We start from the raw sequence: 7,312 nt of genomic DNA, 5'->3' as shown, positions 1-7,312 counted from the left end.
TCAGCTGAGAAAAGAGGAAAACTGTGGAACATGTATTTGTTTGCCTTCCCCTGTTTGGAGGCAGTCTGTGCAGTCCATACTTCTGTCAGTGAGCATTTGCTCCCTTAAGAACTTGAATCCACTCACACAAATGTTCACCGGACCGAGCCAAGGAGTCACAACCCTTATCACTTAGTGCTGGGGAAGCGCTGCAGTTTTGTACAGGAATGCAATAACATGAGCTGGAATGATCTGGCTTCTTACCACATGGGGCTGTGGAAAGAAAAACAGCTATTCTTCCCTGCCTATAAGCATTCAGGAGGACATGCACTGATCCCTTGTCATCTGGGCTGTAAGTATGTGTTTATAAATATTAGAACATACCCTTTTTTAATCGAACTTTTGACAGCATCCTTGAGACTAGGGCTGGATTGAGGTGACTATTCCATTTTGTGAAGAGTTTTAAGGTTTTGAAAGATTTTGCCAAAGACAAACCAACAAACACAGTTTGTTGTAGCTAGTGGCCTACAAATTAAAAGAAAAATATTGGAGAGTTAGAGCTATCAGTTATTATAGAACCCTTCTACTCCACCTCTCCAGTAATATTATTCTGGACCTGAAAAACTTTCCAGGTGAGACATGCATCACAATCTAGATGTTTCCATAAAGCTTCATGGGTTGAACAAAAAGGTATTTTTCAGTGAAAATAAAAAGTTTTGTCTTTTTCTTCCAGCAGCTCTGCTGCAGAGCCATATTTAGAAATGCTTGATCTTAAGGTGTTTGGATTTGGCAGGGAATGGCTATGATGCACTTTCCCCAGGTCCTGGGAAAAAGAAGCAGGCTGCAAAGACAGCTTTCACAAGCTGCTTTGGAAGGCAGTGTGTAATCATAGAGGTTGGCAATGAAAGACAGACCGCCTCCAGGGATACCCCTTTTCCATTCTGCCTTTTACAGGGATTCTCAATTTTACAGTCAAGTTCTGTTGTGTGCTCAGTAACAAGCTCGGTCAGCAGTGGGTGAAACCGCTTGCATCATCTTTCTCCAAGTGCAGCTAAACTTTTAAAATGAGGCAGCTCTAAGCTTTTTTTCTTGACAGGCCCGTGACTCATGAATGTCACAGAAAGGAGAGACCAATATAAAGCTATTTCTGCACTTTAGCTTTTAAGCTTCCCTTTTAAGGACCTAGGATTTGATCACATAAGGTAGAGTGTTCACAGCTATTATTAATCATGTTATTATGATTAATTATTATTATTATAATTATAACAACCTTTTATTTAGGACACCTGACATCCATTCTAAGAAACTGGCTAAGGTATGCAGGAAGTCATGTCTAAAAGCTTTGGGCTTTTAGAAGCTCAGTGCTAGGGTCACCTGCAGAGATTCCTGAGAAAGGTACCCTGCTTCCAAAGGGTGTTTTCAAACCAATATTGGCTTCCTGCAGTTAGGGCCTGTTCTGCTGAATGCAAGAAAGTGCCTTGAACCAGTGTCTTGTTTCCCTCAGCTCTGCACGCCCCTGCAGTATTTCTGGTTGCAGAGCAGGGAGGGAAGCACTACGGAGCTTTCAGAAATTGCATCTCCTCTGTCAGCGGCACCTCCTCCCTGAAGTTTACGTCCTGTGCCAAGTTTGTGGCTTAAATCCAGCTCGGTACTGAACTTGCAAACAACCTACCAAAAAAATCTGATCCCTACCTTCCCCCTCCCCCGTGCTAACCCTTTCAGTGAGAGATATTACATATCATATTCTCTTTAAAATGAAAACAAAAATGGTATTTCTCTGGAGTGGAAGTGTCATGAGGAATGAGGAAAGAAACAGGCCAGGGCATGGCAAAGTAAAGGAGAATGCACTGTACCTTTTACAAGTTTTTCTATTTGTTATTTTTATTGCCATTTCCAAGTTAAACTTTCAATTGTTCAATTGAAATGTATGCTGATATGTAGCCATCACGTCTGTATATGTTATTAGTCATGATTTCTGTGAGGGCCGTTTCCATTAGTGGCATAATAGACAGCAGTAGCTGGAAATATAAAGTGCTCCCAAATCCACTTCTGATTCTTATTTTTGGCATGCAGCATGCTGCAAAAGAGCTTCCAGAATTTAACTGTGTTGCACATGGAAATAAATACAGCTGAATGAAAGTGGAATTTCTGTTACATTTCTTCATTTCAGTGCCTGTTTACTTTCCAAAGCATTTCCAAAAGCATTTTGATTCAGAAGTAATTGATCTTCATTTCTCCATTTTTGAATGAAAGAAAGTATTTTGACATTCTGCTAACTAATTGAATTTACCTGAGGCATATTTTTCTTTCAGTTTTCCCAAAACAAAATGCTTTGTCTTCTGGAAAATTAAACCATTTCCTTGAAAAAAACAAATTTCTGGACAATTACTTCTCTATTCTAAACAGCTCAAGAGCTGAGCAGCTATTCTGAGCAGCTCAAGAAAAAATCATACCATAATATAATATTCTGTCAAATTCTTGTTACATTGTGCTGTTCATCTTTCATATCTTGTATATCTTTGTGTATCTGTGAGGGATTCTTATTAATATTTGTGTAACTAGTTTTTTTTTCTGAACAATATTAAAGTTCATTATTACTCTTAGTGAATATGTTGGAATTCTGTACAGCTGTGATCTGTAAGATCCTGCAGTAACAGTCTTGAACATCTGGGACAGGATTTTCCAATGTCACTATTTCTTTCTATTATAGAAGGAGTGGGAGAAATAGAAGCCACTCAGTAGGTCCTTCTTCTGGTAAGCAAATGGAAAGAGAGGCTGTCGTGCACCACTCTTTCTTCCAGCTCATTGGTAAAGGTACAGTCTAGCCTCCAAATAATATCAAATCATACCATTTGATTATAACTACATAAATACTGATAGAGATAGTTTTTTAGAAGAACAGTTGTGCAAAGAAGTATTGTCAAGAGTAAAAAAGTTAAAAGGATAAATATGAATACAATTTAATCTTTAAGTGACTGACCATTGATTTTAATATCAACCTCCTTTAGACCAGTGTGGAGTGAGGGGAAAAAAAAGATCAGTTCTCTGTAAAAGATACCTGAGACCTAGCATAGATACTTTATCTTACCTTTACCTCTTTTGCAGCACTCTGAGAAATTCTTTAAATAAATCTATTGGATTTTAAACGCCTTCAGAATCCTAGGCTTCACTTTACTAGAGTACATTAGTTGCAGTCAGGAAGATAAACTACACAGTCCTGGATTACATATTATATATTATATTATATTACATTATATATTAATATATAATGTAATGTAATGTAATATGATATGATATATAGTGTATATATCATATCATATTATATATAATGTATATTATATTATATTATTACATATTATATTCTAGGAGTGAGAGTTAACATATTTAAGGGACATAAACTTCTTGTTTCAGGACAATTAATGACAAAGCCATTGGAAAACCATTCTTCAAAGTATATTAGAGGTGCTTGTATGTGGCTTAGTGAGAGGCAATATACAAAACAAACAGTAAACTGATCTGGTGTACTATGAAAAATTATATATCCTAGAGCATCTGCTGGGATAGCCATGACTCGCAGATGATGATGTCCTGCAATGGACACAATCTCCTATCACAATCCTTTTGTTCTTTTTGGCTTAAGATTCTCCCCCAGAGTCAGAGGCACCAATAGAAGGGTATCTCTAAATTTTCAGAGAGGATCTGGAAATGCTGTAAAAAGGTCTTACACCTTGCACATGAGAAAATTCTTTATGAGTTTTTTCTCAGAAAACACAGAGAGTAACTTGAATGAATAGATCAAAAATCAACTGTAATCAATATATCAATTATATGTCAACTATTTCAAAAAAAATAGTAGGTGAGTTTTATTCAGTAAATATTCTAGCATTTGTAGATAAAATACATTAAATGTGAACCAAATAGCGCTATACCCTTTTAAGACACCATCTGGTTTTCATACCTGCAGCTTGTCACGTTCAGGAGGTGTAAATCAGTCAACACGTCTGCTGTAAATTATCCCACTACTATGATGTTGAAATAAGTAGTTCATCATACAGCAAAGAAGTACTGATGCTTGTCTTTTGACATCATCGGAAAGGTGTCTATAAACTCACAGTGAAAACTGACAATAAATTTCAAAAAAACATGCAGAACAAAGGTTGATTGTTAAAAATAAATAACTTTTTTTCTTCTTCTTTGGTCCTATACCTTATAAATGACTAACATGAAGTTTCAATAGTATAATAAATATACTCCATCATGTGAGAGCTAATAATAAGCCATTTTCAACAAGCTTAATTGAAATGACTTTGACATGCCAGAAATAATTGTAAATGTTTCTCAGGAATAAACTGTTTAATGTGTAAAGCATAATGGGACATTTTGTCATGTGAAATAATCTGAAAAATAAGCATTTTAGGTGTATGTTAAACACTTTTGAAAATGTTTGAAAGCTGAAATGGTATATCAATATTCAATAGCCTGTCTTTGTAGAAACAGAGTGATTTTATTTGGAAGAATGAGAATGTTATAGGAATAGCTACATGGTCAGTCTAGATGAAAATAGAACTGATATGGGTGGAGGATTAAAATAATGACAGGATAACTAGTAGTGCCATAAAATACCAGACATCTAAATTTAGGATAGTTTTGAACGCTCTTTGCTCTATTCATTGGCTTTTATGTGGTGTTTCATAGAGTTACTTGAATGGAGCTAAAGGCATATAACAAGGACAGTCAGTCTACACACAGAACTATTGTGGAAATCATCTTATTTTTTTCCCTAAAAAACAACAAAAAAGGATTCCTATAATATTCATTTAATTTGGACATGCTTGTCACAATGACCTGGGCTGTGAAAGTGAAATATGAGGTTAAAATTAGTTCATTCAAAAAGGAAAATTCTCCTCCCATAATTTGCCCTTTTTCTGTTCTGTGAATTGTGTGAGCACTTCATGCAGACCTGGTATGTCCTGCAGAATTGTCTGATGATCATTTCTCTTTCTGCAGCCTGTTCCCAGAAAGTTTTCTGCAGAAAGTTAGTGCCAGACTTTCATGGTATTTTGATTGAGCAAAGGATACACAGTACATTTCTCTTCCTCACTGAAATATGGCCTGATTCCCAAAACTTACAGAAGGGGCGTGGAGCTCAAGGGGAGTACACTGCAAGTAAGTTTGTGTGGGAAGAATGGATGAAACCATATTCTGCTCTGTTATTCCTTCTCTGGGGTATGATCCCACAAGGTGAGACGGACTTGACATCAGCCACGTGAAAGTTAGTCATCTGGTCTGAACAAATCACCTAGGCTGCCTCCGTAATCAGTGGAGAAAGATGGGCACATCTGGAGGACTCTGCTTCCTGCTCTGAGACAAGTACCTGAGCTACACTCAGTGAGGTGCCTTTTCCTTACCATACAAGTCTCAATGGTTAGCTCAAACTAGAGATCTGTGTTTCAGATGGCTGAAGCTAGGTGAGATGAATCATCTTCACTGACCAAATACCATATGAGAACAATAAAGCAATGTTTAGATTCACACCAGGAAGAAAAATGGAGATACATACCTAGCTTTCCTAATGGGTCTTCTATTACTGTGCACCAAATGGAGCTCATAGGCCAAAAGTGTTTTCCTCCATTAATTTCTATTGAAGGGTTTTTGTGGGGTTTTTTTTCTTTAATTATTTGGTGAAGAGTCTTGCAAAGTTAGTTCAGGAAGAGATAGAAGATAAACACACAAACCTACCTGGTAAGCGGTATTAGAAGAAGAACAGTTACAGTGGGTCCTTGGGACAGTGTTCTGTCTAGTTCCTTATGAAAAGCTCAGTCCAGCTCTAGGGTTTGATACTAATTAAGAGCGATTCCTCTCCAAAGAGTAGGGATAGGTGTGAGCTACTTGACATAATCCTTTCTCTCGCTGATAATTTTTTTTAGGATTTTAGTGCCTGATAGATGTTCACCAAAGAAAGAACTTGGGAAGACTGGAGATAGAGGGTTGGGTGTTTCTTGAAGCTCAGTCTACTGTGATGGAGATTTCTTGCTCAAAAGACCAGAATAAACTTAGCTCTCAGTACCTCCAGTTTATAAAAGGATTACGGTTACCTTTATGGTTACGATACAAGCAATGTCAGAATGCTTCCTAAAATGGAGCTGCAAGGGAGAACATCAGCCTAGAGGGATCTTCTGGAAGCCGTTTTCTGGGAAGACACTCAGAGTTACGCACTCAAAGATTACAAGAGAGGTAAATGGAATGTTGAAAAAAAATAAGGGGAGAGAAGACATGAAATGATTCAGGTGAACTGGGTATGTATACATACAAAATGAGTCAGCAACACTTTCAAGTTTTGTTTGTCTCTAATTTGGGTGCCCGGGTTGCTACAGTAAAGAGATAGAATCAAATGCAACTTAAAAAGCATATTTGCACAACTGCCTCCTGGCTACAAATCAATCTAGAATTATTTCTTCTTTTCTTTGTGCAAATCTTTTTATTGACTTTATTATTCATTTTATAGAAGTAACAAAAATTGTTTCCAAACAGCTGTTTTATTCTCTCTACGTGTGTGTACACATGCATATAGGCATGGATATATTTTTATTGATGCTGGTGGGTGGTCTGAAAATTTATGAAAAAACTTTGACATTATCTCTCAGGTCCATGGTGTATTCAAGGAAGAGGGATTTTTGGATTATGAAGGATTTGTTTTTCCTTGGTATCTGGTCCCTCCTGTAATGTAAAAATCTCTTTGTTTTGACCCTCTGACAATGATAGTGGGGTGTGTGGTTTAAAGAGGCAGAGAAAATCCTCACTTAAAATAAAACATTTTTTACATTTCATGATCACTGAATAAATGAACCTTCTTACTCCAGAGGGAATCAAAAGTTGGCAGGAAGGTAGGCATTAAGAACATTTCATTTTCGATTAAATTTCTTTAAAGAAGCTTTAAATATTTAAAAAATGAAAGGTTCTTACTACAAATCATGGATATATGTGAATTTAAGGTTTAAACTTGTTTAAAATATTTTTATTTTATGTACAAAATATGGAGCTGTGAAAGGTAAATATTTGTATACAACAACTCTACCCATGAAAATAACTTGCTACTGCACTGATGCTAGGCAGAGATGGGCAATATTTTTAAGTCATAGTACACACATTCTCATTAATAAGTTGTATCATGTTTTATACCATTATTACAAAAAAGGGAAGTTCCATGAGATGATTTTTTGTTGTTCTAATGGAAACTGTAAATTAATTTATTTCATTGTGACTTTTAAAATCTTTATTTTGGATATTATATGAATTGTGTGAACAGTTGATAGATAGGTATTTCCAGATTCTT

General features: G+C 36.3%; 1 long non-coding RNA gene across 1 annotated transcript; it reads left to right on the top strand.

Annotated features, from left to right (window-relative positions):
- Positions 1 to 305: 305 nt before the first annotated feature.
- LOC106497949 (uncharacterized) lies at positions 306 to 5,012 on the top strand. The gene is made up of 3 exons (XR_001294870.1): positions 306 to 331; positions 2,690 to 2,733; positions 4,987 to 5,012. It is a non-coding gene; the product is annotated as an uncharacterized lncRNA (long non-coding RNA).
- Positions 5,013 to 7,312: the final 2,300 nt, after the last annotated feature.

This window comes from Apteryx mantelli, chromosome 3 (genome assembly GCF_036417845.1).
Source record: "Apteryx mantelli isolate bAptMan1 chromosome 3, bAptMan1.hap1, whole genome shotgun sequence".
Classification (NCBI taxonomy): domain Eukaryota; kingdom Metazoa; phylum Chordata; class Aves; order Apterygiformes; family Apterygidae; genus Apteryx; species Apteryx mantelli.
Note: the sequence above shows the minus strand (reverse complement) of the source record. Positions and strands in the feature narration are given on the sequence as shown.